The 12320-nt window shown below is 44.2% G+C and overlaps 1 long non-coding RNA gene across 1 annotated transcript in view; it reads left to right on the top strand.

Annotated features, from left to right (window-relative positions):
* The window catches only part of LOC311526927, a 94672-nt gene that overhangs the window by 32711 nt on the left and 49641 nt on the right, over window positions 1-12320 (top strand). The window lies entirely within an intron of this gene.

Genomic DNA, 12320 nt, shown 5'->3' with positions numbered 1-12320 from the left:
AAAAAGCAACCCAAAATGCAGTTACTCATTAGGAACGAGGTACATGGCGATAAAAACCTAAGGAACACAGTATATTAGAAATGAATTCATAAATTGTGGCAGCTACCCCCAAAAGTCCTCACTATGATTCTGGGCTGTAGAAGCAGATAAATCATAGAGGAGACCATGTCTACATATCTCTTCTGTGAGGTGCCCAGCACAACTCTGGGTGCAGTACAAATGAATTCATAATTAGCTATTCCTGGGAACATAACATTATATGTGCATGGCTATTATAATATTATGTGATAAAGCATGGCCAGAGAGCAGTAGGAGAGCCTTATTCCTTGTAGAGGGAAGAAAGTTTGCTACAGATTAATTAAAACACCTGAAGCCAATTAAAGCACCTGAAGCCAGTCACCTGATAAATCCCCCTGCTTCAATCAGACAAGGGAAGGTGTTGAAGCAGAGTGGATTGGTGTTGGAGTAGAGAGCAGTTTGGAGGGAAGTAGAGGAGAGTTTGGAGAAGTGCTGCGGTGGACTAAGAAGACCAAGACCCTAGGTAAAGGGACACCTGATTTGTGCAGAGGGAGGGCAGGAAGCCCCACAAGCTGAAGGGCAGGAGAGGGAAGTAGCCCAGGGGAAGGAACCGCTAGTTCAAGCAGTTTACCGCTATCCCTAGGGCCTCTGGGCTGGGACCTGGAGTAGAGGGCGGGCCTGGCTCCCTCCCTCTCTACTCCCCTCCTCTAGGACCCTAGTTGGGCAGTTAATACCCCATTTCAGGGGTGAGAAACTGTGCCCTGAATCCTCCCCAAGAAGAGAAAGTGTGAGACCCATCAAAGTAGTGCTGGCAATTTGACACAATTAGTATTTATTGCATCAGACATTGTTATGGTGCTTCACACAACAAAAGTGCATGTTCTCTGTACAGAAGAGAATCTAAATAAGAAAGACATAAGAAATTATGATAAGGAAGCATGAAGGCCCCCAAAATAATGGACATGCAGGGTGAATAAGTGGGAATACATAGCAACAGAGCCAATATCAATAGTGGAAAGCTAGCTGGAGTTGTAGGCTTTAAAAAGCAGTCTGAAGAGGATGGGGAAGAGGATGTTTTGGTGAGTGTTTGGGGGTGAAATCTTCTCTTGTGCAGAGCACCAGGAGAAGGCCTAGGCACCACTTACATTTCACTTCAGCCCTTATGTAATTATGAGCTTAAATAGGATTTAAATGGTTGCATAGGCCCTCTGCTGGGTCTCTGCACAAGGGGAATTTCTCCCTGCAGAAGGCATAAAGGTTCTAGACAGAGGGTTCAGCATGAGAAGAAGGGTGAAGGAGACAAAAAGCATCGAGGATAGGTGAGTGGACAGCACATAGGGGATGTGGAGCGGAGTTAGTAGAAACAAGGACTGAGATGTAGCTGGGGCAAAGTTGTGCAACATCCTGAAAGTGTGGATGAGGAGCTAGTGAGGACATCTGAGAATACATACATGGCAAGAGCAACACTAATACATCTGGCAAATCTAGAACATAGCATTTGTACATCTGGGAGATCAAAACTTGGTGGCCATTAAATAACTTAGTACTGTTCTGGAAGTACAAGTTTAGTATCTAATCATAGCCATGCATGCAACAGTAACTAACGGTGTCCCCCTTATTGATCTATGTTGCGTTAAAAATTTGCCATGTAAGAAGATAAATTCAAAATACGAGTGGAAGAAAAATCTATGTCTTTGAATCACTCAGAGCAGTAGAAATAGAATGGTCTTTCTCATCTAGTAGATAATAAACACAAGCCAATGGAGAAAAATTGCTGTATCCATCCCAAACAAATCAACGAAAAAATGTGCAAGGATTACTTGAGGATCTTGTTCAACATGTGTGGGAAAGCACAATCTACATTGTCTTTTGGCAATTTGTCGTTTTTTGTACATAGATAAATATCACCCCTGTAACTGTCTGAAAGGAATTGACTTTAAACCTGTGCATATTCAGTTTCACTAAGCAGTTCAGTATTCTGATCAATTTTATTCAAGCACGGCTTTTTTTTTATTAAAAGAAGATTCCCAATAAATTCATCTTTGGGGAAAAACTCATTTTAATTCACTACATGCTACAACATATTAGTGGGTAAACTTCCTCTTCTGTTGCATAATCTACAGATCAGATTTATGGGTTTTCACTATATTTCCAATGGCCCCACTGCCTCAAGTGTGAATTTGCTGTGTTTGGGACAGTGGGACCTAAGTGTGGCTGGCAAACATCCTCTCTACCATGTTCGACTTGTTAATGTCAGTAGAGGATGCTTTCTCTTATGCTGTTTTTCATCAGCTTTCTTCCACTTGAAGATCCACCTTGGCCATGCCGGTCCAGTTCTGGGTATGGTTCTGATCAATATCTTCACCAATGATTTAGATAATGGCATAGAGTACACTTAGAACATTCACGGATGATACCAAGCAGGGAAGGGTTGCAAGTGCTCTGGAGGACAGGATTAAAATTCAAAACGATCTGGACAAATGGTGAGAAGTAAATAGGATGAAATTCAATAAGGATAAATGCAAAGTACTCCACTTAGGAAGGAACAATCAGTTGCACACATACAAAATGGGGAAGACTGCCTAGGAAGGAGTACTGTGGAAAGGAATAGGGGGGTCATAGTGGACCACAAACTAAATGAGTCAACAGTATAATGCTGTAGCAGAAAAGTGAACATCATTCTGGGATGTATTAGCAGGAGTGTTATAAGCAAGACACGAGAAGTAATTCTTCAGCTCTACTCTGTGCTGATTAGGCCTCAATGGAGTATTGTGTACGGTTCTGGGAGCCACATTTCAGGAAGGATGTGGGAAAACGGAAAGTCCAGAGAAGAACAAAAATGATTAAAGGTCTAGAAAACATGACCTATGAGGGAAGATTGAAAAAATTGGGTTTGTTTAGTCTGGAGAAGAGAAGACTCAGAGGGGACATGATAACAGTTTTCAAGTATGTAGAAGATTGTTACAAGAAGCAGGGAGAAAAAATGTTTTTCTTAGCCTCTGAGGCTAGGACAAGAAGCAACGGGCTTAAATTGTAGCAAGGGAGGTTTAGGTTGAACAATAGGAAAAACTTCCTAACTGTTAGGATGGTTAAACACTGGAATAAATTGCCCAGGGAGGTTGTGGAATCTTCATCATTGGAGATTTTTAAGAACAGGTTGGACAAACACCTGTCAGGGGTGGTCTAGATAATGCTTAATCCTGACATGAGTGCAGGGGACTGTACTAGATGACCTCTCAAGTTCCCTTCCAGTCCTATGATTCTCTGCCTGATTTTGGCCTACCTGTGCCCCAACTCTTCCTTCTACTTATGAACCTGCACAGTACCCATAAAGTTTCTGAGAAGAAGCCACTACACCCACATCCTGATATATGTAGCCTCCTTGTCTTTTCTGTAATCTTTCTTTGCTGCTCTGTTATGTCTTTGTTTGCTCTGTGCCTGAGCAGCAGCCGGGGAACACAAAAACCTCAGTAATGCCAATTTTTACTTAAATGTTCTTACATTTTTTCTTACTTACTTCCTAATGATTTTAAAACCAGGCAGGAGTGAGCAGAGCTGTTGAGTTTTACAGCATTAAGCAAACTGAAGGACAGATGGATTTACCTTTTAGTGTTTCCAAATCAGAATGGATTTCCCCCTTAGAAACTTTTACAGTGTCAAAAGCTGAAGTAGATCCTATTTAGAAAATATAATTGTTAATTGACCAGTCCCTTTAAACTATTTGGTTTGTGTCATTAAAATATTTATTAATAATATACATACATGGAGACCTTATTCCCAAAGGTCCCTAGGTTCCTTAACAAAGGATAATAAAAAATATTTACCAGAAACCAATGAGAATGTGATTAAGTAAATATATAATAAAATATCCATGCAGGTGAAGGAACAAAACTACATCATTCCTGACAACAGAATCTCCTGACAGGGGCCAGGTTCAGACCAGATTTCATTTTGGTTAAAAATTTTCAGTTTTCAATGGAATAGTGAAACAAAATGATTTTTTTTCATTTAGTGAAACTAAAATATTCGTTACACATTTTTAAAGAAAGGAAAACTCTGTTGTAAGGGGCATACCGAGGCAGAGTTGGGGGTAGGAGTGGTGGGGCTGTTCTGGAGGGATGCTGGGCAGCTTTGCAGCCCAGAGGACTGCCCAAGGGAAGGTGTCCTAACATAAGGCAGTTTACGTCAATCTAGTTATGTCGCTGTGCACACTACAGCCTTGTGTCCACCGATGTAAGTGCCCTACTACACCAACATCATGACCCCACCTCCCGAGAAACAAAGGGTTTATGTGAGTGTAGTTACGGCAATGCAGTGTCCGTGTGGACACTGTGGGTTACTTACTTCAGCTGTGGGCTCCCATTCTTGTCAATTTCATGGCTCCATGCTCAGACCTGCCGATTGAGGGGGGGCACGGAAGGGGGCAATTGCACAGGGGCTTGGGCATGGGAAGTGGGTGAACCCCAGGTTTGGGGAGGCTAGCCCTGGGCCTGGACCATCCCTTCTACCCAAGGCCCTGCCTCTCCCACCGGAGTCTCCCTCTCCCAGCACGGCAGCCAGCACTCCCCCAGCTGCCCAAGTGCCACCAGCCTCAGAGCACCAGGTGGGTGAGCGGGCCGGGCGGCGCGGCACAGCCTCCCTCCCCCAGCCCCAGAGTGCAGCCCGGCTCCCATTAGCTCCCCAGCCCCAGCCTGGGGCCCCAGCCACTAGGGGGAAGAGCCCCCTGTAGCATAGCCCAGGAAGCAGGAAGGGGCCTGGGTGTGGAGCATGAACGGGGCCACGCAAGGCTGTTTGGGGAGGTACAGCCTCCCCCTGCCTTTGATACCCATCACCCATAGCCCTGGGCTCTTTTAAATCACCTGGGCAGGCCACAGGGCTCCTAGGCATGCATAGGGTGGTGCCGGCAGCGACGAAAGCAAATGGGCGGGCATGAGGAAACACTGGCTGTACCGGAAGAGCGTGTCCAGCAGCGCAGCCGGCAGCTCACTGGGCACCAGCCAGAGCAGGCACAGCACTGCCCCAAAACCTCAGCCATCCCTTTCTAGGGGGCCCATTGACTGTTCTGCCCTGGGGCCCAGATTGCTGTCGGCGAGCCTGTCCATGCTGGAGCCTAAAACTGACAAGGAAGATGGGTGGTAGGGGGCTCCAGCTAGAGCCCAGTTCCCTGCTTGGAGCCGGGCTGTCCCCCCAGGCTCCCAGACCAGCTACTGCCTGGGCTCCCCACTGGGCTGAGCCTGCCTGGCTCCTCACTTCCAGCTGGGCTGATGCCTGGGCTCATGGCTCCTGTCAGGGAGCTCAGCTGCATGGAGGCTCCCCCCAGGGAGCCCAGCTGCTGCCCAGAGGCTCCGGGGCTGCCCACCTGGACTCAGTGTGGACAGCTGGGCTTCTGGCAACGGGGAGCTAAGAGCCTTGGGGGGAAGTTGGGCTCCTGGGAGCACGGAGCCAAGAGCCCAGGGCCAGCGGGGCTCTCAGTGGCGGAGAGCCGAGAGCTCGGTGGGGGGGCGGGGACAAGCTGGGCTCCTGGCAGTGGGGAGTGGGGAGCCGAGAGCCCGGGCGCGGGGGTGTGGGGGTGGTGAAGCTGGACTTCCAGTGGCGGGGAGCCGAGAGCCCAGGGGGCAGCAGCCAGGCTCCCAGTGAGGAGTCACGTGTGGAGCTGAGAGCCTGGTCTCTCAGCCCTCCACCTTGCCCCTCTTAAATTGGTGGAAGCACTCCTGGTGAGGATGGGCACCACCAGCAGAAGGTGGGTAGTGTGGACATGAAGTCTAACATAGGTAGACTCAAGTTTCTAGTGTAGACATGCCCTTAGACAACCCCTTTCCCTCAACTATCTATACTTCATTGAGATCTGCTCTAGTCCCAGGAGCAGCCTGAGAGTGGAAGACTGCAAAGAGACCTTCTAGGCACCCTAGTCTATAGTTTGCTGGGTTGTGTGTTCTGGGCTGTGCTTTGCAATATAGACTCTCACCCTTTGTGTCTTTGAGAATTTTGGTGGAAAACAGTTTTTGTTTTTTACCAGCCCTCATTTCTGCTTAATAAAAAAGGTGAATTTTAAATATACATTCCTAACATTGATAAATATTTTCCTGCAAATGTACTGAAAACCACCCCAAGAAAAGGCTGTGTAACTTAAAGTTGGTGGTAATGTGACATTTGCAGAGTGCTGAGTTTCATGTTTGCCATAGTAACTAGGTGAGCTGGATTTAATAGATGTGTATAAAAAGTATTATGTAGCATAAACCAGATGTTCTAGCCAAAATACATGTTTCATCTAAGAAAGTTAAAATAATAATGGTTACAGAACTGCGCACACCAAATTTGACTATGGGCGGCTGTCCCTGAAGGTTTGTCAGATTTAAGTCATCTGGGAAACCCGCTAGGCTTTGTTTATTTCCAGCCTCTGTAAACAAAATCCCATTGCAATCCAAGCTATGTAGGTTTCATACAGTCTGTCTCATCTATGCAGGTGAAGTAGACACATAAACTTTCTTTAAGTGGTCATGGAAATTATGTGTGTACATCATCCACATGTCTGTGGGAGAAAAGACACTGTGATCTTAGTTGCTGCAATCTGATTGTCAATGCCTCCGATGAGTGATTGTTCATTACAACTATCCTCTTATTAAAGCTTCCCTAACGTGTGCAAAGTGGAAATGGGCACCACCCTCCAAACAGGCCCAGGAGATCCAATACTTCCTGTGTACTACAGATAAGAGCACAGCTGCAGCATGTAGCTGGCATGGTCAGCTGGGCAGTTACGCTCAACAACGCAGAGCTGTTAGGTTTGCTCACCAAGCCAGGCAATCAGGACCAGGAATTTCAATTTCAATCCATTATGCTACTAATTTTCCAAGAGGGCAGAAAAAATCTGTAGCTTTTTCTTGCTACAGAAATGGAAACTGCCATAACCCAAATCCACTCTTTTGACAAAGGACATGTAACCGACACATGATATGAGGCAACACCTGGACCTGTCCTGTTTTTTTTTGTTACAGAGCTGAATCATGTTGCAGAGGCTGTAAAAGCCAGTCCCACAGATTGGAGATTATGGAAATGAAAGGTTAGCTCACCAATTTGAGCACATAATTTTGTTGTTCTGAGCAGGAGTCTACATTGGGGGGATGGGCAGAAGAGAAGAGAGAACCAGTGTGTCACAATCTGGGGTGCAGTCCAGACCAGTGAGAGCTTGTGTCACTACTTGGGTTATAACTGAGTGCCCCACAAATGCTTCCGCTATGCGTGGCTCCCTGCCTGAGGGACACACACACGCAGTCAGCATGCACTTTGTGTTGTGTATGCTGTACAACTCTGATCCAACCACTTTGAATCCAATAGCAATTAATCCTAAGCCTAACCCTAACCAGTCTTGGTTAATGTTTGCAAGTGATCCCAACACCCTTGTCCCCAGTCCTGAACCTTTCCAAACCCATGTGCTCTGCAATGTCCAGCCCTGTCCTGCAGCATTCAGAGAAATAATATGGTCCATTTGCTCCTTTAAAGTGACAAAACCCAACTGGCATTAACATTCACTTTAATTCAAACACAGGGCTCTGGGTTTAGATCAGTGGTAAAACAAGTTTATTAATACAAGAAGATAAAGATAGAAATGGTTACAAGCAAATTAACATGAAAACACAGCTCTAAAAGTCTAAAACTTAATCTAGCCACATACAGACTTTGATCAAGACAGCTTTTCTCACCCACAGTCTTCTAGCAAGATAGTGGCTGACCCCTCCCCCTTGTCAGGATCTCAGCCCAAAGTGCTGGTTCCTTTGTTTGCTTAGGTGAAAGAGAGAACTTGGAGCTTTCTTCCTCTTTCTTTTATAGTCCTTTGCAGTGGATTCTTCTGAAGGTTACCCCTCAAAGTAAAGTTTATTCAAGTTGGGAGGAAGGTGACATGGAGTCTCATGTGGACGGAAGCTCCATGCTCTTTCTCCCACCTCTGGTGTTTGCTGAAATGAACTGAACTGAAATGAAAATTGTTCTGTTTCCTGCAGTCTCCCCTATTGTTAGTTTACTGCTTCTATGTATATTGAGGTAAACCCACATTCCTTTGTTTAGGCTAGACCTGCTTAACAATCCCGACATGCTTGGTTTAAACATACTTTAGTCATAAGTCCAACACATATCCAAAACTCTTAATACACATCATGTACATACATCCTGCGAGAGTATTAATGAGCAATGAGTTGTTAGTTTTCAAAGGATACCTTCCAAGGCATATTCTGTACAAAGATAATTACAATGGTGTGTAGGGTGTGAATACAGGGTGCCTCGGGACACACAGTGAACAAGTGATCTATAGCGCAGTCACTTTGGAATGTGCCTGCTGACACTCCAGTATAGTTTTGAGGCAGAGCAGCCTTAGTTTAAGGAAAGAGCAAGTTAAACTCCCCCTCAAGGTGTGGACTGGAGGTGTTCATCTTTTAAATGGCAGAGCTTATTTGACAAGCAATTGTAATCTATCTACACTATCAATGAATCAGATTTACAATGTTGCTGCTAAAAACTTTCAGGTTGAGTTTAAAGCTATTTTACAAGTGCTTGTGTCCTTGTACACATAAAGACATATGATGGTAATAGCATGGACCTTTGAGACAGCATCGTTTATGTCAATAATGAAAGCCAGTGCAGGAATCACTGGTTTGTAAGGCACATTAACTATCCTCCAGGGCAACAGGTGGCAGAAGTCCTGTTAAATACACAAAGGATTAACATTTAGGAGGGACGCCCTGGGCACAAAAGCTGTACAATAGGGGGAAATAAGCCCATATGTGATTAGGGTGATTATATTTGTAGGAACAAAAGCAGAGTTACTTTTATGCAATGTACTGTTACCAGGTACAGCATAATTAGATCTTTAAATAAGCTCCTGAATTTTGCGTATCGGGGGTGGTCCTGTTTGTTAGGGGGCTTATTCCTTCACCCGCTTACTTCCCTGGTCCTTCTCACATGAACAGAGAGTAACAATACCCGAAGTCCAAAGGTGCAAACAATTTGATGTTTATTGGGGTGAACTTCCAGCAAGCATGATTCCAGTTTCCTTCCTTAGTGTCCCCCTTCCCAGCTCTGACACCACAGAGCCTTACCTGTGTCCCTGTTCCAATTCTCCCCCTTAGCAAAACATGATTCCAATTTCCCCACCCCCGTTCCCTGTTCCCATTTCCCCCTCCTTCTGATTGATTGCAGACTATATAGTAAAACTTGAGTTCTGCTTAGCTATACCTTAACCAATCATTTTACTGAAATGTAACTAACCAGTCCTAACATATTGTAACATGATTATTTAACCAATTATATCCACCACCTTAATTAGTTTACACCCAGCAAAATTAATTATACAGCAGACAGAAACAATCACAGAACCAGACAGAGATTATACAGACAAACAATAGGGAAATGGGGACTACAAAGGTAGAAAAACACAGAAATGAGGATTTCATATCCCAGCTATTGATAAGTGAGTTCTTGCTAGACAGGGTGCTATCAGGCTAAGTTTCCTTTTATATTTTCTAGTCACTTCCCTTTCTCTGGAGGTGATAGGCATTATCAGGACAGGACTATATTCCTAACAGCCCAATAGCTCCTTATCAGTGTGACTAGTTTGGAATGTGAGGATGTGACCATTCACTTCCCAGCTTATTGCTGCCTGTGCTGCTTAGCCAAAGGCCTTAGCCTAAGAACACGGCTTCACACTGTCACAGTAAGAGAAGGCCCTTACATTGTCAGGCAGGGATTTTGATTCTCTCTTTTATACCTCTATAACTAGCTAAGTGATAAGAATACACCTCAATTCTTAGAGTATAGGCCTTTACAGACAGGTCTGAATATCTATATCCTAACACTGTTGCCTTTGAAATTAGCAGAAAAACTCCCAATGACTTCACAGGCCTTGGCTCAGCAAAGTTTAAGCATATGAATAATTCCATTGTAGTTAACAGGATACCTGTGTGCTTGAAGTCAAGTTTGTTCTTAAGTGCTTTGCTGGGCCAGAGCCATATGGAGCAGGAGTTTGCCCAAAGAGTTGTAGGGTTTTTGTTAGCTCTTAGCTTTACAGCTCTACTGACTTTAATGGGTGTCACAGAGGGTCAGCCTTGTTTAACACTGTGGTCGATCAATATGTAACTGGTTCTAGGGGTGACATTATGAGTTGTTTGTGCAGCCTTTTCTATAGTTTTATGAAAGAGCTTTCATCTACAGCAGCTTCTTTCCTGGAGTAGAGAGGTTACATTCAGAAGACAGTAAGTTATTAATAAAGCACAGCCTGAAATATCCAGGCTTTATTTCAGGCTACTTGATTTCCAGGAGGTTACTGGCTTTAATGTCTTGCTATTTCAGTTCAGCGCATCCCTCCTTTTTAGATGACCACATTATCTGTCAAGTACTTTTGTATCCCTAATTGCTGTACTGTGAAGCTTGTGTTCTTCAATAACTGGTTTCTAAGGCTGATGGTCATTGTCCCTGTATAGGCAAATCTACTTCCAAAAGGACCACTTGTTTAAATTTGTGATAGATATTTAAAGCATGCAATGGCTGCTTTGAGGATCAACCAGCAAGCTAGTTGTAGTCTGGCTACTCATTTCCCTTGAATCTATTGAGGAAATAAGTGGGTAAATGTAGTTTAAATAAATGGCATCTACCATAGAAGTTACCTTTTGCCTAGAAATTTAGTGTGCTGTTTATTGTCTGTCTGATTTAGGGCTAGTTCCTTCACCCATTAGTATTGTTAAACTCGCAATAACTACAATGGAAGTAGCATCAGACCATTTCCTTACACTGTGAATGCTTATGAACACTGACGGAGAAACATATCATATCAAATTAATAATGATACTATTTCTATTCACATATGTGTAAGCATGGTTATTACTAGCATAGTTTCTCTGCGGTGTCAACAAGGCAGAACAGAACTTTCTACATCAAAGGTAAAGTAAAGTGCCTTGTCTAAAATAAACTGAAAGCAACACATGTGTAAATAAAGATAATTAAAAAAGTCCCAAACAAAATACTCTCACTGCACACACTTTTCCACTGTGTCCACACTTTTCCGTCCAAACAGATGTTAGTCTCATAGCTTAATGTGCTGCTGGAAGACATGCAGATATTAGTGTGATGAGCACAGTACAAGAACCTGTATAGAATAGCATAGACATTGAAATTTGCTATCTGTAAACATTCACATTGGTCAGGTTTGCTATGAAACCCCTTAACCCCATTGCCATAAGGGGAGGGTGGGGCTGTAAAATTTTCCTTGGCCCAGCCAGAGCTAAAGATTTGTTGTTGTCCTGTTGTCAGGCTACTCTCCCTTAAGCAGAGAGGAGGCTGGAAGGATGGAACTAAAGCAGCAGCCCCAGATGTCTCAAAAGAGGGAATCTCTGGTTGGTTCGGTATCCCAGAGACTGGATGCCTGGGCAAGAGGAGATAGCTGAATGGGAAGAGAGTGGGAGGGCAGCAAACAGAACCAGAGAGCGGGGAGCTCCAGCTTCCCTCACAGAGTGACTGTTTTTTTCAATTTTCTCAGGTGGTAGCGTTAGGTTCCCACAGAACCTACCACACCACTGTGAAGGGAGTGACTGTCCGATGGATAGGTTTCAGAGTAGCAGCCGTGTTAGTCTGTATTTGCAAAAAGAAAAGGAGTACTAGTGGCACCTTAGAGACTAAGCTCAAATAAATTGGTTAGTCTCTAAGGTGCCACTAGTACTCCTTTTCTCTTTGTCCGACGGACAGTTCAGCTGACTCCCTCAGCTGCCTCAGCCTGCAACCTGATCAAACAGTTACCTCAGCCAGGAGGAAAAGCAGAAAGCTTATATCTAAACTGGTTACCCTAGTGTGGGAGCATTCAGACCATCCTTTGGAGCTGGAAATCTATGTCTAAAACCCAGACTGCTCTGCGAATCATTCGACCCCTCAGAAAAGACTGGCACTGGACCACAATGCCTGCAACATCTAAGTGCACCACCAACAGGGGCTGGACTTGGGACTAACATGTTAGAAGGTTAACTTAGCAACTAGAGTCAGGGAGACTTTGAGTGGGTGTGTTAAGTGACCGGAAAAAGAAAAAAGAAATATATGGCATCCGCTATGGATGGCTGTGTGTATATATATATTTTAAAAATCTAGAAATATTGACTTATTATTTAGTATAACTTGTTCTTTGCATTTTTTTGTTTATAATTTCTATTGGTTATATAAAGTTTATTGGAGTTGTTCAGTAATTTGAGAATTGTGTCCTTATGTATGATGTGACTACAGTATCCACTGTTAAGGTAGATTACCCATTATTTCCCTGGAGGCACTGCCATTAG

Source organism: Lepidochelys olivacea, assembly GCF_965140295.1.
Source record: "Lepidochelys olivacea isolate rLepOli2 genome assembly, chromosome: 1".
Taxonomy (NCBI): Eukaryota; Metazoa; Chordata; order Testudines; family Cheloniidae; genus Lepidochelys; species Lepidochelys olivacea.
Note: the sequence above shows the minus strand (reverse complement) of the source record. Positions and strands in the feature narration are given on the sequence as shown.